Here is a 27,148-nt window from a genome sequence, read left to right as displayed (position 1 = left end):
TCAAAGAAATATTCATGAAGCAGACATTTCTGTGGCCAGCACTGGCCTCTCCCAGGTCCGTCTCTCTTTCCAACTCAGACCTTTGCTTTCCACATCAGAGACACAGGTAGCTCCTATGCAAAAGTAAAAAGAAACCAAGAGGAAAATCCAACAATGAACCATTAGAGGAGAGCCACAGCTACACTTTAATCTGAGCAACGTGGTCTGAAGGTTACCTGCATGGTCTCTGCAGATTAAGTGGGTGTCACCCACAGTGCCAGTTAGTATCCTTGGCAACCAACTATCACTCAAAGAGGCTGGAGAGATAATCCTGGTTCAGGACCCTGAACAACCTCATACTTGAAACACATACTATGCAATGACTTGTGGACTCTGAACACAATTATGACACACACTGAGTCTGCCAAGTTCACCTTGTAGATGAGGGGAAAAAATACATAGTTTAAACCTTAAACAATTCAATTTGCAGAGCAATTGGACCCACAAGGGGATCAGGAAACCAATCTGCAGCCAGCACATATTCATGGCACAGAGAAGAGTGAGTTTCAGCTAAAGGGTCTCCAAGGCTGTTCATCTCAGTAATGGCATAGCCCCCGAATACGTATCTGGAAACTGGATCGCAGCCACGGGGCCATAAAGTTCAGGAAGTGAGTTGGTATCTTCACTTTAGTGCACTGGTTTGAAATTCTCAGGTCAGCATGAGCTGGTGAGTTTTACAGGGGAATTCGAGATCTGGAAACAGCTCCAGGCTTGCTGCCTTTTCAGAGTTCAAAGCCATTCTTTTCCTGAGTGTTTACTGCCAGCATCCCAGCTCTGCCATCTGTGAACAGGTGCTCTATTTATAGGTGACTTCTGGTGGGCGAATGCCAAGTGCTCAACCCAGAAATATTGTTATCTGAATGATTTACACGCATGTCCTGAACCCCACTGGGCACTAAACAGAGGGATGCTTTCCTAATAAATCTCGCATTTGTCAACATTCATTTAAGGTAATCTGAGTCGACAGTCAAGAGTCCACTTCTCAATAAGCAGCCAACTTTTCTTCTATTAAATTTTTAGGAGACTATATTACCAAGTTCTGGGAAATACCATTGGCAAGAAGCTGAGCTGGAGTACGTTTAGGAACTCAATCGTGTTAAGCTGTCTGCCCCAAACACATCTGGGCCACAAGCATACCCGCGATCAGTAAGTCAGATGGCCTCGCTGCTTCCAAGGCCTCCACGGTGGTCTCTGCCCAACCACCACCCCTGGAAGGCCAGGGAAGCACGGCAGCGACAGAGGACAAGCTCAGAGGCTGTGCTCAGCGGAGGACGTGAAATGAGGAAGAAGCCTGCAAGAAGCCTCCAAGAGCTCTTGGAGCCTGTAATCCATTCGAGGAGGAAAGATGGCGCCCGTGAATGCGGAAGTAACACTGCTGAGCCGCTGGGGCCCCTGAACCAGAGGATGGGACGGAGCTTCAGGGAGGGAGAGACGAACAGGTGGGAGTGAACGGGGAGCGTGGTGAGGATGTGAGCTGGAGGCCCCGGACCTGCAGAGGAGGAGGATGCGCGTTCCAAGGGAGGCGGTGAGAGGAACGACGGCTTGAAGCAGACGTCGTGTTGGGACGGGGAGGACCCTGAGGTTCAAGCTGGCAGTGGCCTGGCCTCTCCTGGGCAACCCAGGGTACCAGTGCTCTCAGAGGGAGGGGAGAAGAAGGAACCAGTGTTTCACAAAGGCTAATACAGAGGCTGAGCCGGATGGGAAGACGATGTGAAAGCCTGACGTGGACTGAGCGTCAGGACACTGCAGGCATTGCCCAGGTCCGCAGTTTTGAACAGGGGGAATGTAGCCCAGGTACACTGAGGTGATGCCCTGGGATATGGGGAGAAAACAGCCGAGTTTGTATTTGTACTTGCTTTTTAAATTCTCATCTTTTTTTTTTTGAGTGTATTTTATATAAACATACCAGTGTAATAGAAAAAATATATACTATAGACTGACTTGTGCATCACCTCCAAATTTGTATGTTGAGGTCCTAAGCTCCAATGTGACTTGTTGTTGGAAATGGGTCCTTAAGGAGGTAATAAAGATTAAATAGGGTCATAAGTGTTCACCCTGATTTTGATAGAAGAAAGAAGAAAAGAAGAATAGACACCAGGCCTCTCTTTCTCTCTCTTTCCTCTCTCTCTGTCTTCCTTGTTTCTCTCTGTCTCTCTCTGCAAACACAAAGAGGCCATGTGAGGACACAGGGAAGTGGCCGTCTACAAGACAGAAGAGTCTCATCAGAAACCAACCCCTGATGGAACCTTCATCTTGGACTTCTGGCCTCCAGAACTGTGAGAAGATAAAATTCTACTGTTTAAGCCACCCAGTCCAGCACATTATATGGAAACCATCAAAAACTGGAAGAGGGAATTGTACAAACATATCTTGTTAATGCACAGGATCAAAAGAGTCTGGGCAGCCAGGCTCTGGGTGCTGGGGCCCAACCAAGAAGGCAGTGAGTGCTAAGAACTACTTCAGAGAAAAAGTAGGACCTCCGGGAGCCACTGGATATAGAAAACCAGAGGAAGAGAGGAAAGAACGTGGTCTCTGGGTTTTCCAGCCTGGGACGTTTTCCAGTCTCTATCCCATGGGAGATAAGGGTTATTCTACAGGAGGTTCAGAGATGCTCAGGGACCACAGGAATGACGGATATCCTCCTAACAGGAAAGAGAAATGACCAGAGAGGGGAAAGGAAAGTGGGGATCCCAGGGCCACAGAGGTCAAGAGGAAAGAGACTTCGGAGGAGGGCAGGGTGGGTAGAATTACCAGGGAGGTCAAGTGGAACGACCCCCAGAAATGCCTTGTGGAATTCCACGAGGAGGTCCTTGAAGACTTTTAAAAAAGTGACTTCAGAATAGGGGAGAGGATGCAAGCTAGACTGTAGGGGGTTATGAAGGGACAGATGGAGAGGAAATGAAGGCATCAGGTTTTCTTTAGCTTTTAACTATTAAAATGTGTCAAAGTCAGAACCACAGGGGGTGGGAGGTAAGCTTTTCCCTTCATCTCCAACCCCAGAGGAATTCCCTGTTACTAGTTAAATGGTGTTAAGTGTTAACTGGATCTGGAGCTGGTGGGCCATGGGCTGGGGGGCAGGGCGGATGGCAAGTCAACAGTAAAGTAGTCAACCTTGTCCCAGAACCTTCCAGACAGCTCTCCCTTTGTGTGTGAGTTTGTGTAGGGGGACAGAACACAAGACAAAGCCAGACGGGATATACCATTCTCAAACTCATATGGTGATTAGAAGTCGAGAAATCTCCTGCAAATTTCGTACCTTATTTGATAGTTGAATGTCAGAAGATCGGACATCAGTGGCGGGAGGAGGTTGGAGTTCATTGAGGTATCTCAGCCGCCAGCAACAACTGGACACCCAGGAGATGCCGTCACAGTGGTCTGGCTTTGCCCGGGTTGTAACACTGTTTACAACCACTTCACAAGTGTGCAGGCGAATTCAGAGTTATGTGTGAGAACTAATGGATGCTTGCAAAAGTCTTTGGGATCCACAGATGAAAGGGGCTGTTTGAGTGCAGAGCATTATCACTAACGATGGTGCACACGTGACGAGTCAGATCATCCCAGAGAGTAAGCCGTGTCCTGGGGACAAACTCACTAACTCTAGAAAGCTGCTTTCAACATTTTAGGTGAAAGGCAGTTATTATTGTTAACTCTTCAGCAGGCTGTCTTTCCAACTCTAGAATTATCTTACTAGCTCACGTCCTGGGACGTGTGTGGACCTCATACAGAATTTCAACATCTGTTTTTATAGAATCAATAACCTGTTTTATAGAATCAACCTCTCAGGGCTGGAGGGGTCCAGCAGCTTTTGCTCATTAAAATGCCCCCTGTGATATCTACAAAGATAGTGGCCTGATCATGCTCAATTTCTCCAGCCTGACTTGTTAGCCCCTATTCTCTCTTCTTTTGGCTAGAAATAGTTTTCAAAGTCTTTTCTATTAATACCAGCTTTTGCATCTTTGCAAGTCAAAGCTCATTTAAGGCTTCTGCTGTCCTAAATCTCTTCTCATGTTCACCCTTGGTTATTCATCCTTCTCTTTCTATGTTTTTGTACATCTTTCAGAAATCTGATCTTGCTGGAGAGTCCCCGAATTTTCAGCAATAATGACTTAAAATTCTCTCCCTCCAGCAGGAGAGAGAGAAAAGTAAAACTGCTAAATGGACATGAAGTGGTGAGTGTAGGTATGGAGGTGTGTGTGCAGGTATCACGGGATCATGGAGAGGCCTGCTGCCCACTATGGGGGTGGGGGTGGGGGTCCCGAAAAGGCTGCTCAGAGGGGCTGATCCCTGAGTGCGTCTTACAATGCAGTCAGGGGAAGAGGAGGCTTAATGTCAGACAGAGAACAGCCAAGAGCAAAGACATGGACCCAACAGGTCTAGGAGTGAGGAAGGAGCATCGCGAGATGAGGATGGGGGTGGATGTCAGGCCACAGAACCTTGGAAGCCAGGCAGGGGGGCTGGGTTTAATCAGATAGAGGGCTGCTCAGAGCAGTGACAGGGTTGGACATGCATTTAATTTTAGGTGGAAAGTGGCAAAATTAGATAGGGCATGGAGACTGAGCAGAAGGTTAACATAATCAGCCAAACAGGAGCAAAAAATGGAGAGCAAATGAGTCAGAAAAAGACCGCTTCTGACACCAACTCCTTTTTTTCTTTATTTAAGAACTAATGTGCCACCACCCTGGTGCCCTGTGGAAGCTGACTCTGTTCATTGTGAAAACAGCAAAGGTAACGGAGTCCTTTTTGACATTTCTGGTGAGGAGCTTGACCTTTCAAGCTGAGTCACTTATTATCTGATTTTCGTTTGCATCAGAGCCTTGGTGGGGGGTACCTGGGAGGGTAGTACTGCGAAGAAACAAAAGAGAAGCTCTGTATTAGGGAGCTGGTGGCACAGAACTGCGCTGCGAACCTCTCCACACTAAGCATTTTACTCCCAGACATCTGAAAAAATCCTGACTTCCATACCGATGCAGCGAAGGCCTTCCTAACCACCCTGCTAACTTCAGGACAGCCTGCTTGTTAAGAACTGGGGAAGATGGGCAAGTACCAGCTGGTAGCAAAAGAAACTCACTACTGACCTTTTAAATTTAAACCAGAAGAGGGAAGACTTCATATTCTGCTAGACTTCAAAGCTCCATTATCTTCTGAGTCATTCTGTCCTAGAAGAAAACAGCAAGCAGGCTCATTACATTACTCATATGTGAATGATCAATTCACAACACATTAAATGAAGAGGTTACATTTCATGGACCAAGTAACATACAATTTAGAACAAACTATTACTGTGATGATGCATGCAAAATTCTGATTTTTGAAGTTCTATCTCTGAAGATAACAGATAATCTGACTTCATTTTGGTGATCAGGTCAGTTAAGCACCGTTCGGCACTTCTGAGAGTGGCAAGCAACAATTATCGAGAGAAAAGCTTGCAGGCACTGTATCTGATTCAGACTCTGCAGCTGAGAAAAGTGAAATGTTATCTCCCTGTTGATTAATATGATCCAGTGAATGTAAAATGGATTTGAAAGCCCATATTTGTAATCACAGGATTTTGGGAATGGAGAGGGGTTTCCTTTCATAGATGAAGAAATAAGATCCAGAGAGGCTGTCCCACTCACAGTCTGGTGGCCAGATACTGTGGATCAAACCAGAAGTTCTCCCACTAGTGCCCTCTCTGCTACATCAGACTTTATTTAGGAGTAGTCTTTCTAATATAGTAGTTCTTATGAAGACCTCTGAGTTACAAAATACTCTAAATTTCACGTTGATTTTAAATGCATAGTCTTTTTAAATGTGGAAGTCACTTTCATTTTTGCCATGAAATTCTAATAATGATTTCATCCCACTCTTTATGGAGAAATGAGTCCCACTAGGGTATGGCAATGGATTCCCAGGTGGCATTAATGCTAAAGAACCCATCTGCCAATGCAGGGGACATAAGAGATGTGGGTTTGATCCCTGGGTTGGAAGATCCCCTGAAGGAGAGCAACGCAACCCACTCCAGTATTCTTGCCTGTAGAATTCAATGGACAGAGGAGCCTCGGGGGGCTACAGTCCATGGGGTCCCAAAGGGTCGGACATGACTGAAGCGACTGAGCATGCACACACAGAGTATGGCAAAACCAACTCACCCCTGTGACCTTTCCCTATTTCCAGCCAAGGCCTGGCCTGTGCTAAACCCCAGAAGAAACTGCGCTCCCTGAAGGCTATCCGTCCCTGGCTTCATGGCATCTTGGAAAATCTCAGCATGCCCGAGTGGCTGAAGGCCTTAGGTTAACGGAATTCAAACATCTCATTATACTTAAAGTGCAGCACAGTTCCGATGCTCCATTAAAGGGAGAGCCAGTTCTAGAAAATCAGAGAGAAGCAAGTGTTAACTGAGCATCTGTTGGTACTAGGCCCTATGTTCTGTGCTTTAAATATATGATCTCATTCTGTTCTCACAACTGCCCCCTGGGTATGCCTGGGCACCTCTCCGTTTCACAGATTTTACAAATGAGGCTGAGTTCTTTGGTGCAACTAATATTAACCTGAGCATCTGCTACCTGCCAGGCACCAAGGTGGATGTTCAGTATGCAGAGGAAGGGACAAGCTTCACTTTCTGCCCACAGGGAGATCAGAGTCTAGCAGGGATGGGGCTGGGGGTGTCAGGCACATTAACCAGAACTGTGTGGTTCCAACAGCAACGTGTGACCCAAACAGACAGAATCATGAAACCAGTTTAATGGGTCTTGATCAGCACTCAGAATAAATAGATAGGGGCTTCCCTGGGAGTCCAGTGGTTAAGAATCTGCCAGCCAATGCAGGGGAACCAGATTCGATCCCTAGTCTGGGAAGATCCCACATGCAGAAAGTCTGTACACCACACCTGCAGAGTCCACACTCTGCAACAAGAGAAGCCACCACGGTGAGAAGCCCGAACACTGCAATGAAGAGTAGCACCCACTCATTACAACCAGAGAAAGCCCCCACACAGCAATGAAGACCCAGCGCAGACAAAAATGAACAAACAAAGTAGAACAGAGTAGCACAGAATGGAAAATATCAGAGAGCGTGCAGTCAAGGTATCTCTGTATCAATCATATATATATATATACATATATATACACACACACACACATACACACATCTGTGTGTGATGGTTTGCAATGGAAAATACATTTTCTTTTGTAGGTGATGGTGAGAGGAAATGTGAAAGCTCTCAAATTACAGAGCAAAGTGACAAGTGCTCTGTTAGAAGGCTATACAGAATGGTAAGTGTGAACAAGAGGAAGTGTTTGCCCGCAGATTAATTTTCACTTAGTTCCAGAGTAAGCTGGGGACAATTTTGGTTCCTCATGAAAGACACATCTCTTAAGGATGGAATGCTCACACCTAACGCTCAGAGCTAGGAAGAGCCTGAGAAGGGCTGGTGTGAATTTTCCAGAACTAGCAAGGAAAACAGAGCGGAGTCCCCCTCTTGCATAGTCTGGGAAAGAAGACGGCACCTGTGAAGACACAAGACACAGGAACGCCAATGGAGCCAGAAGAGGGGATTCAAGGAGATGGAACCCAAATCTAGCCTGATTGCTAGACTGTGGGAACTGCTGGGAGGCCTCTTAACCCCCACCATCCCCCTGTAATTTTCTCAAGAATAGTGCCTCCTTTGGGACAACAGGTTACTGTCACCTTCCTGATCAGGATAAAACAGTGACTCAATTTTCTTTCCTTTTAATACATTTCCTTCAGATGTATCCTAGATACCATGCTTACAGATACAGGATTTGTGGCAATCCACCAGATGGCCACATGGTATCTGAGTACGGACTCAAGGCAAGAGAAAAATGATCTTCCTGTAGAGGAACCTGAGTGACTCATATTGTAAACCTCTCTCATGTGGGTTTAAGTGACTGTGCAATAAGGCAGCTCAGGACAGCAGTTAAATTCTCGGTGTCATCCTGGTGACTTGGTTTTTACATTTTTTTTTTTTTTTAAGAAGCAATGCCATGAGATTATGTAAAGATTAATTATCCATTATTTAACTCATATTTTTCATGGTACAGACTTAAGAATTGGCTATTATACAAAATAAACAACTCCAGAAATGTATAAAAAAATAATGACTAGATGTTTATAATTTATGTTTTTTCACTCAACACCTATGACTTTAATAAGTTCCTCTCCGCTGCCGGCTGAAGAGAGAACACAAGCATACGATGACAGCAGAAGAGATACTTTGTGTGGGATGGTTTTATTCTATAAAAACACAGATAGTTCATAAGAAAGAGCATCTCATGAACTAAAAGTTAGTCTGCAAGTACCTGCCATTTTAGTTACTATTACCAACGCTAATAAACTATTATCAGGTAAAAATGCAAAATATTAGTACCCGCAAGTAAATGAAATTATATTTGATGAACCCTGGGAGTACATGTTTTTTTCACCCCTTTTTATTTTTCACACCAAAGACTCAGATTTAACTTTTTCCAGAATCAAGATTAATAATAAGGTAGAGAGTTTAATAAATAAACCATTTTTCATAACAAAAGTGTGGATGGACTGTGAGAATCAGGCGCAGAGAGACTGTTGCCGTGCCCAGCATTCCATGGTGGCAGAACCAGAACTGAAAGGCAGATCCCGTCACTTTAACTTCTAAGCTTGCTCGTGATTTTGGTTTGGGGCTTTTCTTACAAAGCCATAGCTGTTTTTCTATTCTTTGCCTAGAATAGAGATAATCATATGTGACATAGGGCTTCCCTGGTGGCTCAGCTGGTAAAGATTTCGCCTGCAATATACAGGAGACCTGGGTTCGATCCCTGGGTTGGGAAGATCCCCTGGAGTAGGGAAAGGCTACCCACTCCAGTATTCTGGCCTGGAGAATTCCAGGGACAGTCCATGAGGTCACAAAGAGTCAGACACAACTGAACGACTTTCACTTTCACTTTTGCTATGTGATGTAATGATTATATAAGCACACGCACGCATGCTAAGTTGCTTCAGTTGTGTCTGACTCTTTAAGACCCTCTGGACTGTAGCCCACCAGGCTCCTCTGTCCATGTGATTCTCCAGGCAAAAATACTGGAGTGGGTTGCCATGCTGTTCTCCAGGGGATCTTCCTGACCCAGGGATCAAACCTGCTTTTCTTATGTCTCTTGCATTGGCAGGTGGGTTCTTTACCACTAGCACCACCTGGAACCCTGTATATAAGCACACATCACAAGATCAATGGTATCAGAAAATGAAAAGCTCCCCTGTACATTACCCAGATAACCTCAACCTTTCAACCACTAGTATAGATTCAAATGCAACTTTCTGGCTTCTTAGCATTTTAAATATGTCTGTTTTCAGGTTTTACCACATTTCAATTAAAATTAGGTATTACCACTGTGTTTGCAAAAAAAAAAAAAAATCTTAAAATCATAGCTTACACAAGGTAATTGAATGTGTTGCTAGTATAATTTGGCTTAAATACTTTAAGTCCTACTTAAAGGTCGTTCAATAGGTAAATTTTAAGGAGTTAAAGGAAACATCTGTAGTTTTTAAAATAATTAAAAGGTACTTTAAACATTTCTAAACAGGCAAGATCAAATTTTTGGAGTTAGAAAAGGCAAGGGAACCAGAGATCAAATTGTCAACATCCACTGGATCATCGAAAACTCCAGAGAGTTCCAGAAAAACATCCAGTTTTGCTTTATTGACTACGCTAAAGCCTTTGACTGTGTGGATCACAACAAACTGGAAAATTCTGAAAGAGATGGGAATACCAGACTACCTGACCTGCCTCCTGAGAAATCTGTATGCACGTCAAGAAGCAACAGTTAGAACTGTTGGACGTGGGACAACAAACTAATTCCAAATCGGGAAAGGAGTAAGTTAAGGTTGTATATTGTCACCCTGCTTATTTAACTTCTATGCAGAGTACATCATGAGAAATGCCAGGCTAGATGAAGCACAAGCTGGAATCAAGATTGCCAGGAGAAATATCAATAACCTCAGATACGCAGATGACACCACCCTTATGGCAGAAAGTGAATAAGAACTAAAGAGCCTCTTGATGAAAGTGAAAGAGGAGAGTCAAAAAGTTGGCTTAAAACTCAACATTCAGAAACCTAAGATCATCGCATCTGGTCCCATCACTTCATGGCAAATAAATGGGGAAACAATGGAACAGTGAAAGACTTTATTTCTTGGGCTCCAAAATCACTGCAGGTGGTGACTGCAGCCATGAAATTAAAAGATGCTTGCTCCTTGGAAGAAAAGCTATGACCAACCTAGACAGCATATTAAAAAGCAGTGATATTATTTACCAAAAAAGGTCCATCAAGTCAAAGGTATCGTTTTTCCAGTAGTCATATATGGATGTGAGATTTGGACTATAAAGAAAGCTGAGTGCCAAAGAACTGATGCTTTTGAACTGTGGTGTTGGAGAAGACTCTTGAGAGTCCCTTGGACTGCAAGGAGATCCAAACCGTCAATCCTAAAGGAAATCAGTCCTGAATATTCACTGAAAGGACTGATGCTGAAGCTGAAGCTCCAATACTTTGGCCACCTTATGCAAAGAGCTGACTCACTGGAAAAGACTCTGATGATGGGAAAGATGAAGGCAGGAGAAGAAGGGGATGACAGAGGATGAGATGGTTGGATGGCATCACTGTCACGATGGACATGAGTTTGAGCAGGCTCTGGCAGTTGGTGATGGACAGGGAAGCCTGGCGTGTTGCAGTCCATGGGGTGGCAAAGAGTCGGACACAACTGAGCAACTGAACTGAACTGAAACAGGCAAGATCAAATTTTTAAATCTAGAGATGATGCACAATTGAGTGATAAAACTATTAAAAGTTAAACCCAGGGACATCCCTGGTGGTCCAGGGGTTAAGAATCTGCCTGCCAATGCAGGGCACATGGGTTCAATCCCTGCTTTGGGAATATCCCACATGCCACGGAGCAACTAAATCCGTGTGCCACAACTTACTGAAGCCTGCACTCTAGAGCTTGTGCTCCTAAATGAGAGAGGCCACCACAGTGAGAAGCCCAATAGAAGTTTGGAAGAGAGGTTATTCCTGGGGGAGAAGAGGGTCTGAGATGGGGACCGCAGGGGGCAGGAGTCAGGTTTTATTTTTTGACCTCAGTAATTCATTAAGCCATCCACTTGACTTGTGCTGGCTTTCTGTATCTGTGGAAGTCTTTTTCTTTTTAAAGTGATTTTCATGAAGCGTGTATTGGCTTGAAATAGGGAACTAACTAACAATAAATAGTCTTTTCCAGGTCTAGTAGGACAAGAAGAATGAAAATTTAAGCCTACGGTCCCTCGGACACAAAAAGCCGAGTTTTGAGGGGCTCTGACGCAGTGCATGCTGTGTCAGTCACTGAGTGGTCTTAGGTTGTATGTGGCTCCTTCTAAGAATGTGTCCAGGGACTTCCTGGTGGTCCAGTGGTTAAGAATCTGCCTGCCAATGCAGGGGACATGCGTTCAGTCCCTGGTCTGGGACGATTCCACATGCCAAGGGGCAGCTAAGCCCGAGAGCTGCAGCTACTGAAGCCCGTGCACCCTAGAGCTTGAGCTCAGCAACACAAGGAGCTACTGCAGAGAAGCCCGCTCACCGCAACTAGGAGTAGTCCCCATTCCCCGCAACTAGAGAAACCCTGCACGCAGCAACAGGGACCCAGTGCCGCCAAAAATAAATAAAAGTTTTAAAAGATATATATAAAAAAGGAATGTGTTCAAAACGATTTTGATGGCAAATAAGTCTCATCAGTTGTGCCAACAGCTGGAGGTTTTATGAGCTTTGGAACGAAATTTTGAAATATACGTGATCCAAAACTGCAGAAATTCTTCAGCTTTATTTCTTGCTTCCAGGTTTTAATCAAGTTGAGAGCAGCTCCAAATTTCCTCCCCCCCCCTGCAACAGGAATACTCAAGATAAGCCCCAAGTAAGTCCTAGCAAACAACAGCCTTGGGCCGGCAGTCCGGTTTCCTGCCCAACACCTGGGGCTGGGCTCCCCGCCAGGGCCTCTACCCTGCCGCCGGCCTGGCTCCGCGAGCGAGCCGAGCGAGGAAAACGCTCACTGCAGAGGACCCGAGCCCGCGGACCTCCCCTCCCACTTCTCCAGGCTCTCACTTCGCTCCTTTTTCTGTCGCTGAATAAAATCCCTCGCCTTTTCTGTTTATTTGCACAGAGGGCTGTTTAACCTAGGAGCACAAAGAGTGGGGTGAAAGCCACAACCACGTGGCCGAGAATGATTTCCAATCACAATAAACACGCCCAAAGAGGGAGGAAGATGGGAAGCGATCTGCTTCCTTTCTAACGTTCTTTAAAATAAATGCCGGGCCCTGGAGGAGGCAGCCTGACATGTTTCCATTAGATGAATAAGTGCGGGAAAGCAGGCACCGCTGTACACCCTACCTGCACTTGCCCAGGCCCTGGTCCAGAACTCAGTTTGACAACTGGGTCCCAAGGGCCCGAGCATCTGGAGATTGTGTATGACGCAGTCGTCTGGGCTGCTTTCTGGGAGCCCTAGGCAGTCTGACCTGTAAGAGGATGCTCTTCTCTGACATGTTCTACAGAGCCTCCCACTTCCCCCAAACTGAGTCTTGGCCGCGGAGAACTGCTCTGATGGTTTAGAAACCCCAGCCATGGCAAGCCAGGTCACAGCAGAGACAAGCCTAACCTACAGTCTGGCCTGCCACCGTTGGAAGCTATGTCCCCTGAAGCATGTGAGCAAAATCCACAACAATTTTAAAGCAACACTGGATTGTTGTGAAAGAATATAAAGGACTGTACTTTCCTCATCTGCTTCCGTGAGTTTATCCCTTCTAAAGGCTGAATCCATGTGTCATGTTGCATCATTCATTATGAACAAGACTCAGAAACACTGAGCACCGTGGAGTGGGACACATCACATTCTAGGAGGCTTTAAAACATCACCACGTACGAACAGCTGGGTTTTCCCACTGCTGTCAGAAGGCGAGATAAGAACATAGCTTAAGTCCTTTAAAAGGAGAAAAACTTCTCTCATTTAACACACATCTAACTAACTTAACTAATTACCCAGCTCTAGAAGGGCCTCCATCAGATGATTAAACCTTGCAAGTCTATCAAGTTCCCATCTTAAACTTCTTTTGTGGCTACAGTCTCTGAATCTGTTGAGGTGAAGGCCAAGACGGACATGACAGTAGCTTTGCAGGGTGATCTGTTGCTATTATTGGTGCTGCTGCTAAGTCACTTCAGTCGTGTCTGACTCTGTGTGACCCCAGAGACGGCAGCCCACCAGGCTCCCCTGTCCCTGGGATTCTCCAGCAAGAACACTGGAGTGGGTTGCCATTGCCTTCTCCGATTATTGGTGCTACTTCCTTGATTTGTGCAGTACACAACCTGTGAGACCACACGTGGCAGCCCTGATTATATTTATGACATCAGAACACACTCTTTACTTGTGTATTTACATCTTATGTGTGTTACAAAACCAATATGTATATTACATATGCTATATAAATCAGTTCCTTCTCTCCAATGTCTATGTAAATCTTATTGGTTAGTCAACTCTTAATTTCATTATTCTAAATAGATATCAGTAAGCTAATTACATTCAGTGCCCAAGTATTAGGATATTCTTTTCCTTTTCATGTTTGAGTATAAATCCACTTGAAAGTCAGATTTAGTTTGTTTTAAGTCAACAGTGATCTTCAATTTTTCCCCCTCCTATTCCACTGGTCACCAAAAATTGGGGTTAGCTGTCAATCATCAGATCAGATCAGATCAGTTGCTCAGTCGTGTCCAACTCTTTGCGACCCCATGAATCGCAGCACGCCAGGCCTCCCTGTCCATCACCAACTCCCGGAGTTCACTCAGACTCATGTCCATCGGGTCAGTGATGCCATCCAGCCATCTCATCCTCTGTCGTCCCCTTCTCCTCCTTCCCCCAATCCCTCCCAGCATCAGAGTCTTTTCCAATGAGTCAACTCTTTGCATGAGGTGGCCAAAGTACTGGAGTTTCAGCTTTAGCATCATTCCTTCCAAAGAAATCCCAGGGCTGATCTCCTTCAGAATGGACTGTCAATGCTACCTTATAAATATCTCTCAAGTTTCCACCCTCCCAAACCTTCTAATATTTCCTCCAGATCATTACAGTAGTTTTATAACTGGCCTTCCAACATCCAGTCTCTCTCAATGAATCTGTCACATTATAGTCAGAATTACTTTGTCAAACACAGATTGCAGATTTAGATCATTCTTATTTAATGGTTCTATATTCCCCAAGAGGTAAAGTCTAAACAAATTACTGTGATATATGACCAGTTCCTCAGCCTAGGCTAAAATAACTTCCAATATCACCCAATATCTATTCAATGAAAATGCATGGGGCCCTTTTAAAAACACTGTCAGATTCAGGAAGACTGAGGAAAGTCAGTAAATTTACAGTCATATCACCACAGAAGTACCCAACCTTGTCTGAAGAAAGTCAGTAAAACCTAATCCCTGATCTGAGGGTGCAGACACTTGGGCAGGAGATACAGACATATATATAATTATAATCAACCATTTTGATGGCAATTTGATCCCAATCTGGTACAATAGTCTCATATCCAGTGAATCCCCACTCACCCATTTTTCCTGTATTTTGACCACGTTGAACTTTTTGCTGTTTAGAAATGTGCCACGTTTTTGATACCTGTGTATCTTTACTTTATCTGCAGAGCTTCGAATGCCCTCACTGAGTCTCTACCAAGTGAACCCCTATTCATCCTTCAAGATCCTGCATAAAGCCTTCCCTGATACTCTCAGGCATAAATGTTAGGTTTTTTTTAGGGCTGTCTCTACTCCAGTACTCTTGCCTGGAAAATCCCATGGGCGGAGGAGCCTGGTGGGCTGCAGTCCATGGGGTCGCTAAGAGTCAGACATGACCGAGCAACTTCCCCTTTCACTTTTCACTTTCATGCATTGGAGAAGGAAATGGCAACCCACTCCAGTGTTCTTGCCTGGAGAATCCCAGGGATGGGGGAGCCTGGTGGGCTTCCGTCTATGGGGTCGCACAGAGTCGGACACGACTGAAGCAACTTAGCAGCTTCTTAGTTTATAACTCAACTCTATCAAAGTATTACATTGTACAAACTGCAACCATCATTTAAATGACTGTGCTTCCTACTACGTTGATGGCAGCCCTTATATTTCAAGGAGTTATGGCTTTTCTAGCTCCTCCTCTACCACTGGGCACACAAGTGGATTAAGAACTAAATGCAGAGTGGCAAAGGGTCAGCCAGAGAATATCAGCCCCCAGAGAGAAGGGCCTGAGCCAGACCCCACCTAAAGAAGTCACCCTCTCTGTGTTACCCAAGCCCCTGTCTCACTCCTATGATCTTGTCCACTTCCTAGTGTTGGGGGGGCGGGGGATGGTTCCTTTGTGGTTGAGCTCATCCAAGGCCACCAAGGGCTGTGGTCTCAACAGGGGATGGAGTCGGGCAGCAGCTGGGAAAGGACTGCATCACTCTAGGAATAAGGTTGATTTTTTGGGCTGCCCAGCGCAGTAAAGATCCCCTGCAGCTAACCCTAGTATTTATGCTTCCTCTGATTTTGGTAACTAAGAATGGAAGTGACTTCAAGATGCAGTAAACTTTATCTGGGGAGCCAATATTTTAAGGCCACTGAAGTAAACATCAAAGAAGAAATGAGGAATCAGTATTTGAAATTAAGTACAAATGACCTTCCTTCTTCCCTCTCCCCTTTCTTCCTTCCTAAACGTGGAGGAACTAACTTATATGACTGTATTTGTACTACAGATGTCATTTCTGTATATCTGAACGCGTTATTAAACGGTCCATTAACAAAGTCCATTTCAACGAAGTGAAATTAATTAATTTTAGAGTCATTCACTTGGTCTTCATTTATCCCACAAAAGAGGGTAAGATGTGAAAGGTGCCCTCAAGAAATTCACAGTCTAGAGGTCAAGTCTAGTTCACTGGTAGCCCTGCCTTTTCTCCCCAGAGTGAGACATTTCAATCCATAGATAGTTATTACCAAAGAACTTTAATTAGCTAATTAATTAATTAGCTCAAAACTCCCTCTAGGCTAAAATCAGTGACTTTCCCAAGAAAAGTTACTGAACCAAAGCCCAAAGAGTAGAAAACTAGAACTCAAGTGTGTATGTCTACAGATTAGTGTCTGTATACAAATATTCACTGATACAAAGAGAAGGGGCTGGCACATGACAGTCTTTTCCCATGGCTGCCGTGGCCACCATCCTGATCAGCCCAGGGGCTGGGAACATATGGAAATCACTGCTGCTTGCAAGGCCAAAAGCAGTGCTGGAGGGGTGTGGTTTCCTCTCGAATAATAGGAATCCCGAGGTCCATCGCCCTCTCCCCATGACCTGGGGGTTCCCTTCATTCTGCCTCCTTCTTCATGGGTATTAGGGGAGAAGACCTTTCCATGCATGATCCAGGCCTCACCCTGCTCCTATAATAGGTTTGTTAGGGAACCACTGACCAAAACCGCTTGCCTTGGCCAGGCACAATGATAACCCCATGCATGAGTTGTCTCACAACAAGAAGTCCTGATAAGGAACAAGGTGCTGCCACCGAAAACTAACCAGGAGAATTCAGGAGGAGCCAAGAGGAGGGGGAGATGCCAGCCAATAGTATTGTCCTACCAACGTCCCAGCACCCTTTGTGCTGGAATCCATCTTGGCTGAACGAGGTCTGCACCACCAGGAAGGACCCTAAGACCAAAAATATCAAGCAAGATGACTGGCCAGAGACAACCTGAAAACTCACCCATTACCATAAAACCAGAGACTGTGAGCCGTGTGGCAGAGCAGTTCTCCTGGGTTCCCTCAGCCCGCTTCTCTCCGCCCGGGTGCCCCTTCCCAATAAAGCCTTTTGCTCTGCCAGCACATGTGTCTCCTCAGACAATCCATTTCCTAGTGTTAGACAAAAGCCCACTCTTGGGCCCTGGAAGGGGCCCCCCGTCTTGCAACAGGTTCAATTCCTGGTACTCCCATCTCACCAGCAAAGACACAGAATACGGGTTTGCCCATTCTTGGAATGGTCTGATATCATCCAAGAGGCTCCCAAAAAGTCAGGTGTCATTTTTAGCCCTATTACACTAACTCTATCCTCTCTCCTCAGGGATGTCCAACAGCCCTGTGGACAGGGTCTGTGAGGGGCCAGGTTTTGGGTCCTGAAACCTCAGTAGGTTGGCTTTTGCAGGGTAGGGTGGGGCGGGGGGTGCACAGGGTGTATCTTCATTTCAGAAAAGAGAAGCTGGAATTCAGAGCGGCTTACCCAAAAGATATTCAGTAAGTCCAAGCTCTTCTGGTAAGTTCTGAGGAAAACCAAAACTAGGCTGTTCAAGTTTGAGGAAAGCACATTCCAAAGCCCGCGGTTTTCTCCTCTGCACAGCCAAGGCCTGGCTCAAGCAAAATTGCCCCCTGTTTCTTTTCTTGAATGAGGTAAACAGCACTGCTTTTGAATTTGCTACGTCAAATTGACTTCAGAGAAACAAAGAACACAGCCCACAAAAGTACCATTAGGAAAGAAGAAGAAAAAAAAGTTTCAAAAATACTGATCTCTGCCGTATGCAACCCCAGAGTCTTTCAAGTTGAAGGTGATGTTTGCCCAGACAGCAATTTCTTTTTGTAGAGACAAACCCTGTCCCGGGGCAGGAAGAATGTGAGTAACAGGGCGCAAGCATTCGCGTTAAGTCCCGACTTCAAAAGGAGTATAACCACCGTTCTGTAAATTCTCTCCTTGCAGACGAACCAGGTTCCCAGCTTGAAGACGAGTCACGTCCTGTCCCCAGAGACTGTCCCAGACCACACACTCCTCCTACCGTCCCTGGTGGTCATTTGCATACGTTCTAACCTAAACCAGGGCCATTTATAAAAGGGCTTGTGTTTAACTTTATTCAATTCCAGTGCTTTCTTCCAGCTACCCAATCTGTACGTAATTAAAATCATATTGTGGCAAACGCTGAATGGTATGAAAAGTTTTACCATATGTATACAATTGACTAGCTGTAGCATTTGGCATGTCTGTAGCGATCCCATTAAGAGGGGCGAGCCTGGCTTATTTTGGAGTATACGTTATATGTTTTGGATCAGTCCTGTTTTCTGCTTCTACGAAGACTGTCTGTGATGCTTAACCCTTTGTCAACAGTCACCACAATGTGTTCCTGCATTTCAACAGTGAGGACCACTGCACCCTGGCTCAAAAACTGTTTGGCTCTTGGAGGTAGGCTCCTTTGAAACTGTTCTGTTTTCTGAACCCAAATTAGCTTTCTCTGTCTTGACAACAAAGGCTCAGCAGATACCATCAAAGCCTCCAGGATCGGGTGGAACTGAAGGGAGAAAATGCAGATGGAATCATTGCTTCCCAGTCCTAAAGGCAGAGGGCACTCCTTAAAGCTTGAAAGAGGTAATTTTAGGACAAAAAGAGGAAGTACTGTGTTACTGTAGATAATAAAAATATGAAACTTGTGTCCTGAGAGATAGTAGATAAAATATAAAGGGATTCAAGAAGGAGCCAGCAAAGGTCATGCTGACAGATCCACCTTTGAAGAACATTCCAGACATTCTGAGACTGAGACCAGAGAAGGAAAACATATCTTTCCACCTTATCACATGGCCCATTTCACCTACCCTCCTGTACAACAATGAAAAGCTTGAGGCCTTTGTCAAAGGAGAATTCTAGTTGGCTTTGAGTCTCTGTATCACTAAACTCAGACTCTATGCAATTTGTAGTTAATATATCTGTAAAGTTGCAATTTTGCTTTAAGACACTCTTCAATATAGATTTCAGAATGAATTAAAGTCTCTCTTAACATGTGACATGAAGAAACACATGTTCTTAATCTGTGGGTTTAAAATTGTTTTAGAATTACATCAGTGAGACACGGCCTCAAAAGAAGAATTAGGCCACCAACCCTCAAACACTAGAGAGTAAGAGCAGTGTAGGATAAGACTACTTTCCAGAATGTCTTACAACAAATCAGGTGTTAACATCCTTTGAAAAGAGACCTTCATCTGGAGCTAGAAGAAAAAAAAAAAAGGAGCTTTGGAATCCAGTGAGTGTTAGTTTGTTGCTGGAGGCAGAAGTCCTGCTAACCCAAGATGAAGTCAGAGGCACCCAGCGCCCCCAGGGAAAAGAGGGGGTAAGAAATGTCCTTAGGTCATTAGTCAAGTTCCCAAAGGAAAGTATAGTGAAGTTGACGCTCAGTCATGTCTGACTCTGTGATCCCATGAACTGTAGCCTACGAGGCTCCTCCATCCATGGGATTTTCCAGGCAAGAATACTAGAGTGGGTTGCCATTTCCTTTTCCAGGGGATTTTCCCAACCCAGGGATCGAACCCAGGTCTCCCACATTGCAGGCAGATGCTTTACCATCTGAGTCACCAGGGAAGCCCTAACCAGAGACCAAATCCTGGGTTCTCGGTACCAAATGCAAACCCACAGAACGTTAAGATTAGAAAACTGCAGAATAAATGTGGAGAATATATCCTTTTGCCGGTGGGGTAGGGGGGCTACTCTACGTGGCTTGCAGAATCTTGGTTCCCATACCAGGGATTGAACCCAGACCCCTGTCGTGGAAGCATGGAGTCCCAATTACTGGACGGCCAGGGAAGTCCCAAGAATTCATCCCTTAAAACAGGAAGGTGATCGGACGGCTATTGTGAAATGTTTAAAGATAGTTTTGGAGATAAGAATTTCATATTTAAAGCTTGGTGACACTAAGACGTTAACTTAAAAGATATATGCACCTCTCAGTGTTCGTAGCAGCATTATTTACAGTGGCCAAGATACAGAAGCAACCTAAGTGTCCATCGACAGATGACTCAATAAAGAAGATGTGGTGTACACACACATACAATGGGATAGCACTCAGTCACAAAAAAGGATGACACTTTACCACGTGCAACAGCATGGATGGATTTGGAGCATATTGTATGAAGCAAAATAAGTCAGACACAGACAATAAGAAATAATATCCCTTATATGCAGAATCTGAAAAGTAAAACAAGCTAATGAATATAACAACAGACTCACAGACATAAAGAACAAGCCAGTGGTTACTAATAGCAAGAGGGAGGGGGAGGGGACAGATAAGGACAGGGGGTTAGGAGGTACAAACTGCTATGTATAAGATGAAGAAGCTACAAGGATGTGTGATACAGCACAGGGAATATAGCCAATGCTTTATAGTAACCATAAACGGAATATAACCTTTAAAAATGGTGGATCACTATGTTTTGGGCCTGAAACTTACACAGTATTGCAAATCAACTGTCTGTACTTCAATTTTTTAAATGATGATAAAATCAAATGAAGCTTGGTTACGTGATAGTGAAAAACACAATAGCTGATCTGCCAAAGTAAATAAAAGAAAGCAAAGTAGGAAGTAGCCATAGTAAGAATAATGGCCTGAAATTAGGGCAAAGAAAAATTAGCAAGGGGAAGGGATAACCAAGTGGACAGATTATAATGAAAACTTGTAAATCAGGCTTGTCTGACCATCCATGAGGCCTCTCACTGTGTCAGCCTCTCCCGTGTATATCCCATATCCTCCTATCTAGAGACAAGGAGACGGACTCAGAAGGGAATTGCATGCCCAAGGGCACAGGATTAAATTAATAACTGGTGACCTACTTGACTCAAGTCCTATGCTCTTTTTCCATTAAAGAGCTCAAAGGAAAAAGTAAAAGCAGTTTGTCACCTTTTCCCCCTTTCCTACATCTATTACATAAAAATAAATAGACTCCAAATGTCTTGCTCCTCTTTGGAAGATGCATTTAAACCATTAGAAGAAAAGCAACTAGTTTAGATGATCTGTCAGAATATTTCTGAAACAATACCATTAACCACCCCATCCTACCCCCTTATTATCTAAACGACAATAAAAGTTAGGGGGAAACGGTAGGGCCTTTTAAGAGACTGGACTGAAAAGCCTTTCTTTCATGTTCTGTTTCTTTCACTAAAGACAAAATGGAAAAAAATGCCATTTTCTATTTGGGGACCCACCACTGGGACCAACCAGGACTGAAGGAGCACTCAAAGGCTTTCTTTGGCATCAGGTAGAGTTACTAAGCCATCTGAGGAAACCAGATAGAAGGAACAATGCATGCAAAATGTACTACTGTACAAAAGAAACGCATATTGCATTTACCACAATCTTGATTCTAAAAATAAAAGAACTGACTTGGGAACCCAAGCGTCTCAGGGCAAAGGGATTGAATGATTCATAGACTAGGCTGAATACTCAGTCTTATCTCTTTTCCATGGATTAATCCCTAATGTCTTTCTGACTTTTTCCTGCTCTGGGTGAGACTGTACATAATATATGTTATTGGTCTATAAATGAAAACTCATTGGAAACCAGTTCCCTATTTATTAAACACATTTTAGGACTACTTTCAGAGAAGGCAATGGCACCCCACTCCAGCACTCTTGCCTGGAAAATCCCGTGGACGGAGGAGCCTGGTGGGCCGCAGTCCATGGGGTCGCTAAGAGTCAGACACGACTGAGCGACTTCACTTTCACTTTTCACTTTCATGCATTAGAGAAGGAAATGGCAACCCACTCCAGTGTTCTTGCCTGGAGAATCCCAGGGACGGGGGAGCCTGGTGGGCTGCCGTCTATGGGGTCGCACAGAGTCGGACACAACTGAAGCGACTTAGCAGCAGCAGCAGCAGGACTACTTTCCTTTGCCTGACAAAATTATTTTTTATTTATTGGACTCTAACTGCTTTACAGTGTTGTGTTGGCTTCTGCTGTACAACGAAGGGAATCAGCTCTATGTATACATGCATATCCCCTTCCTCTTGGGCCTCCCTTCCACCTCCACCCACTCCCGCCCCTCTAGGTCATCCCAGAGCACAGAGCTGAGGTCTATGCCCTATACAGCAGCTGCCCACTAGCTGTCTATTTTACACATGGTAATAATGTACATAGGTCAATGCCACTCTCCCAATTCGTCCCACCTCCCCTTCCCACTCAGTGTCCACATATCCATTCTCTATGTCTGAGTCTCTATTCTTGCCCTGTAAACAGGTTCATTTGAACCATTTTTTTGAAAAAATTTTGATCTAGGATACTTTCTGCCTATCACCAAACATGTGTACTTTCATTTGGCTTCTTAGTTCAACTTCAGGTTGAATGCACCTATTGCCACCATAGAGCTGGACGACCAATCTATTCTGTGTGTTAGTTGCTCAGTTGTGTCCCATTCTTTGCGACCCTATGAACTGTAGCCTGCCAGGCTCTTCTGTCCATGGGGATTCTCCAGGCAAGAATACTGGAGTGGGTTGCCCTGCCCTTCTCCAGGGGATCTTCCTGACCCAGAAATCGACCCCTGTTCTCCTTTATTGGCAGGCAGATTCTTTACTGTCTGAGCCATCGGGAAGCTGCTGCTGCTGCTGCTGCTGCTAAGTCGCTTCAGTCGTGTCCGACTCTGTGAGACCCTATAGACGGCAGCCCACCAGGCTCTCTCGTCCCTGGGATTCTCCAGGCAAGAACACTGGAGTGGGTTGCCATTTCCTTCTCCAATGCACGAAAGTGAAAAAATAAAGTGAAGTCGCTCAGTCGTGTCTGACTCTTAGCAAACCCATGGAATGCAGCCTACCAGGCTCCTCCGTCCATGGGATTTTCCAGGCAAGAGTACTGGAGTGGGGTGCCATTGCCTTCTCCGATCAGGGAAGCTAACTCCCCTTAATTTAGAAAATAAGGAAATAAAGCTTAAGTTGAACTCAAAAAACTTAAATTCGAAATAAGAATTACTTTCAGACCAGTCCAGGGAATCTAGTACTTACAACTACATGTATCTTAAGTGATCCAGGAACACAAGATGCTTTAACCTAAATAACTCCTCTGTTATCCTGATTGCATATCCACAGTTTTCAATCTGTGTTTTCCTGCAGGCTGGGAAAACTGTTAGTTCCGATCACTGCAGGAAATTGAAAATTTCTCTTCTTAGGAGACGGCTAGGCTGAGAATTGGTAAGCGATAGGGTGAGACAGGGATCAGCCTGGAGCCCTGAGAGCAAGACTGCTCCTTGTCTTGCAATAATCCTATTAAGCAGCTCCCGGCACAACACAGTCTGGGCTTGAAGTGGCTGCAAGATAATGAATGAGTCTTTAAGAGTCATTTAGCTGTCGAGGTAAAACTCCAATGCCAAACTCATCAGCATAATCAAGCATGGAACATGAGGACCCTTGATGGTGCCCGCTTCCCTGATAGCCTGGTATTGGAGCAGTTACAAAATGCTCCTTAGAGAAAAGGGGCCTCGCCTTATTTGGGCAGAAGTAATTTACTCTGTTCACGAGAAACGCATCCTGTCTAGACTACAGGGTTGCTCTCCAGCGTACGAGTGATGAGGAAATCCTTGGGAGCCCACTTGCCAAGGTAAAGACCTCAGGTTCACACTCATAGCAATTACAATCCATCTCGAGACGTCCTCTGGGCAGCAGAGGATGCAGAAACAGCTGCTTCTTCATTAGCTGAGAAAATTAAATAAAAACCTATCGTGAGCAGAGCACCCATCAGCTGACACCAGCTCAGTCCCTGGTGGATGGCCAATCTAGATGAATGGAAATGCTTTTCTTGTTGAATTCTTCTATCAGTTACTGACAGAGATGCTAAAGCTGTAATTGCAGATATGTCTATTACTGCCTTAAATTCTGTCAATATTTGTTTCTTATATCTTAACCTCTATTACTAGACGTTTACAGATGTATGATTGTTATGTGTTCCAGGAGAATCCACCCATTTATCTCAGGCAATATCTATCATCCTTAAATCTACTCTATCTTATATTAATATGGCCACTCCAGCTTTCTAAAGCATACTGCTTGTAAGACATACTAACTCCATCTTTTCACTTTTGATCTACTTACATTTATACTTAAAGGCAGCATATCCTTGGGTCCTTCTTTTCTCCAGTTTAATAAGCTCTGCCTTTAAATTAGAGCATTTAGTCCAGTCACATTTACTATACATAACTGATGTGACTAGATTAAAGTCTGCTGCTCTGATTTATTTTCTGTTGGCCCCATCTGGGTGTTTTGGTTTTTTTTTATTCCACTGCTATTGCTGCTAAGTCACTTCAGTCGTGTCCAACTCTGTGCGACCCCATAGACGGCAGCCCACCAGGCTCCCCTGTCCCTGGGATTCTACGGGCAAGAACACTGGAGTGGGTTGCCATTTCCTTCTCCAATGCATGAAAGTGAAGTCGCTCAGTCGTGTCCGACCCTCAGCGACCCCATGGACTGCAGCCTTCCAGGCTCCTCTGTCCATGGGATTTTCCAGGCACTGCCCCTCCTTTTTTTTCTGGAATAATTAAATTTTTTTTTTAGATTTCCATTCTCATTTACTTTGTCTTTTAACTATGCCTCACTATATTTCCTCTGGAAGTGCTAATACAACTTTATAGAGAATAAAACCAAATATCCTGATGGGATTTACCCTGTGGTACAGTGGCTAAGACTCTACACTCCCAATCCAGGGGACTCTGGTTCGATTCCTAGTCAGGGAAGTAGATCCCATATGCTACAACTAAGACCCAGCAGAGCCAAATAAATAAGTAAATATATATTTTTAAAATGCCCTGATGCCCTCTGACTCAGGATATTATATCAGTATGTGAAACTACATTATCGGTTGCTGACGAGGGTTGAGAATCTTGCCCCCACCATCCCATCACCCCCAAGTCCTTATCTCCCTGTTTTCTTAGATCTCTTCTAGTGCTATGATTCTACATTCTGAAAGACTGTAGAAGTTTTTAATTTCTCTTGATACAATTTTTATAAAATTTAAATCCCTGGATCTTCATTGCCACCAACCTAGAAATTCTAATTCCTGAACTTCTGTTTTGTGGTTTTTTGAGTCTCTTCCATGAATTTTCTATTTATACAGGATTGCAATCCATTCTCTGAAAATATGCTTTAAAATCAAGCTTCAGGCCTGGGAAAACAATAAATCAAAGGCTTGCTAGGAGCACCCTCTTGAGGTCGTCTTGATAAAGATGTTGAAAACTTTGCCTTTGTATGAATTGGCAGCAGTTTCAGCTTCAGGAGCTAATAAAATTAATCCAGAAGATATGTCAGCTAAATTATGGAAGCAAATATCTCATTATAGGTAATTCTATCTCCTAAAAGACCATATAACCTCCAGCAGAAAAATAAACACCGTGCCTCACTAAATGCACGCCCTAAATATAAAATACACTAGCGATCAGAAAGATAAACGTGGTTCTGGAGTTCTGGTTTTAGCTGTTGGTTTTAGATATTATTCCTTATCTTGCGGAAAGGAAAGCTTTCTCCAGAGAGAGGGGTGCTGGCTATGGGTTTGGGTGCGTCTGCTGAGTCAGAGAGATCAGGGTACAGAGACTGACTCAGCTACTCAGCAGCTGTGTGAGTCTGGGGGAGGTTTTTAAAGCCATCTGTGTGGTACTGGAGAAGACTCTTGAGAATCCCCTGGACAGCAAGGAGATCAAACCAGTCAGTCCTGAATTGGAAGGATTGATGCTGAAACTGAAGCTCCAATACTTTGGCCATCTGATGCGAAGAGCAGACTCATTAGAAAAGACCCTGGTGCTGGGAAAGATTGAGGACAAAGGGAGAAGGGGGCGACAGAGGATGAGACGGTTGGATGGCATCACTGACTCAACGGACATGAGTTTGAGTAAACTCTGGGAGATAGTGAAGGATTGGCAAGTGCTGCAGTTCACAGGATCACAAAGAGTCGGACAGGACTTGGTGGCTGAACAACAACAGGCCATCTGCAAAATGAGAGTGATAAAAGAATCTACCCGGGAGGTGTGAAGGGAAGAAAGCAGAGGGCAGCAGGAGGGCCCTCAGCACAGGGCGCAGTGCACAGGAAAGGCTTGGGGGCTGAGCATCCCTGTTACCCACGTTTATAAGACCCTCAAATGAAGGGCAGGATACCATTTAAAAACTCACCAGGATGCTTCTTGCTTTCCTATTTTAGCTAAGAAAAAAGTATTTTTCCTAGGTTTTTTATCATTTGGGGCATGATCTGCTGAATTCAAACAATAATCACTGAAGTTCTTTAAGGCAGTGTACATAAGATTCTTGGACAGTCAGTTCAGTGGAAGAGTCAGTTAAGTCACTTGCCTGATTTTCATGGTTCAACTAAACCTATTGATCGACAAGGGCATTGTGCTGTATCTCCTCCTGAAGCTGCAATGAACTTCCTGACATGATGGAGACGGAGAAGGAACAGACTCTATCTGCAATCTCTGAAGCTCCTCTAACTCCCTCCACCTCCCAACCTGGCATCAGAACAGAGGTCATGCATACTCTTCTGCTAATGTAGCCGCCAATGAAATACTCTTGGGAACTTACTCATCGGTTTCCTACTTATTTTTGTTTATTTTTCTGTTTTTGGTCTCCCCCTCTGCCCATATAGATTCCAAAAGTAAACAAAGCTGGGAAGCTGGCAAGAAAGTCCATAAGATCTGAACAGTCTCAGGAAAACGAGAAGGAAAAGGAGACCTGGAGGTAAGGATCTCCATTTCCAACAGAGTAAACGGAATGTGTAGGGGAAAGGTCATTGCTGGAGAAAGCCTGAGGGAGAAAACAAGATCCCTGAGTTAGGAGTCAGGGAGGTCCAGGGGACAGTATAGACACAACTCTGTAAGCAGCCCGGCCTCCTTGTCCCCACAGGACAGACCCCCCCCACACTGGGGGGCTCGGGGCCACAGCTCAGCAGTGCAAACAGGGTCAGTCAGGGCACCCTGACCCCTGCTGCTGCTACTGCTAAGTCACTTCAGTCGTGTCCGACTCTGTGCGACCTCAAAGATGGCAGCCCACCAGGCTCTGCCGTCCCTGGGATTCTCCAGGCAAGAATACTGGAATGGGTTGCCATTTCCTCCTCCAATGCATGAAAGTGAAAAGTGAAAGTGAAGTCACTCAGTCGTGTCCGACTCTAGTGACCTCGTGGACTGCAGCCTGCCAGGCTCCTCCGTCCATGGGATTTTCCAGGCTAGAGTACTGGAGTGGAGTGCCATTGCCTTCTCCCTAGGAGAAGCAATAGAACACCCAATTTTCCCACTGTGACATCTTTTCAGGTCTTGATTTGTCCTCGAGGGAAAACTGAGAAAGGAAGGTGATAAGCGGGCAGCTTTTA

At 44.7% G+C, this 27,148-nt stretch overlaps 1 protein-coding gene across 12 annotated transcripts in view; it reads right to left on the bottom strand.

Annotated features, from left to right (window-relative positions):
- Positions 1 to 27,148, bottom strand: part of SCAF8 (SR-related CTD associated factor 8) — a 216,893-nt gene that overhangs the window by 19,422 nt on the left and 170,323 nt on the right. For 4 of the 12 annotated variants that reach the window (XM_086318475.1, XM_086318478.1, XM_086318486.1 and 1 more), the window contains 3 exons: positions 6,168 to 6,384; positions 5,115 to 5,195; positions 4,669 to 4,881 (listed from right to left, as the gene is read on the bottom strand). The gene's annotated coding sequence lies outside the window, so the exon portion shown is untranslated. Of the gene's footprint in view, positions 1 to 4,668; positions 4,882 to 5,114; positions 5,196 to 6,167; positions 6,385 to 27,148 lie in introns of those variants that run through there. The other 8 variants (XM_086318480.1, XM_086318481.1, XM_086318483.1 and 5 more) reach the window with 5 other exon arrangements.

This window comes from Bos grunniens, chromosome 9 (genome assembly GCF_055505025.1).
Source record: "Bos grunniens cultivar Pamir isolate PY7600 chromosome 9, Bosgru_T2T1.0, whole genome shotgun sequence".
NCBI classification, from domain to species: domain Eukaryota; kingdom Metazoa; phylum Chordata; class Mammalia; order Artiodactyla; family Bovidae; genus Bos; species Bos grunniens.
The sequence above is the reverse complement of the archived record's forward strand: the minus strand, read 5'-3'. Positions and strand labels throughout refer to the sequence as shown.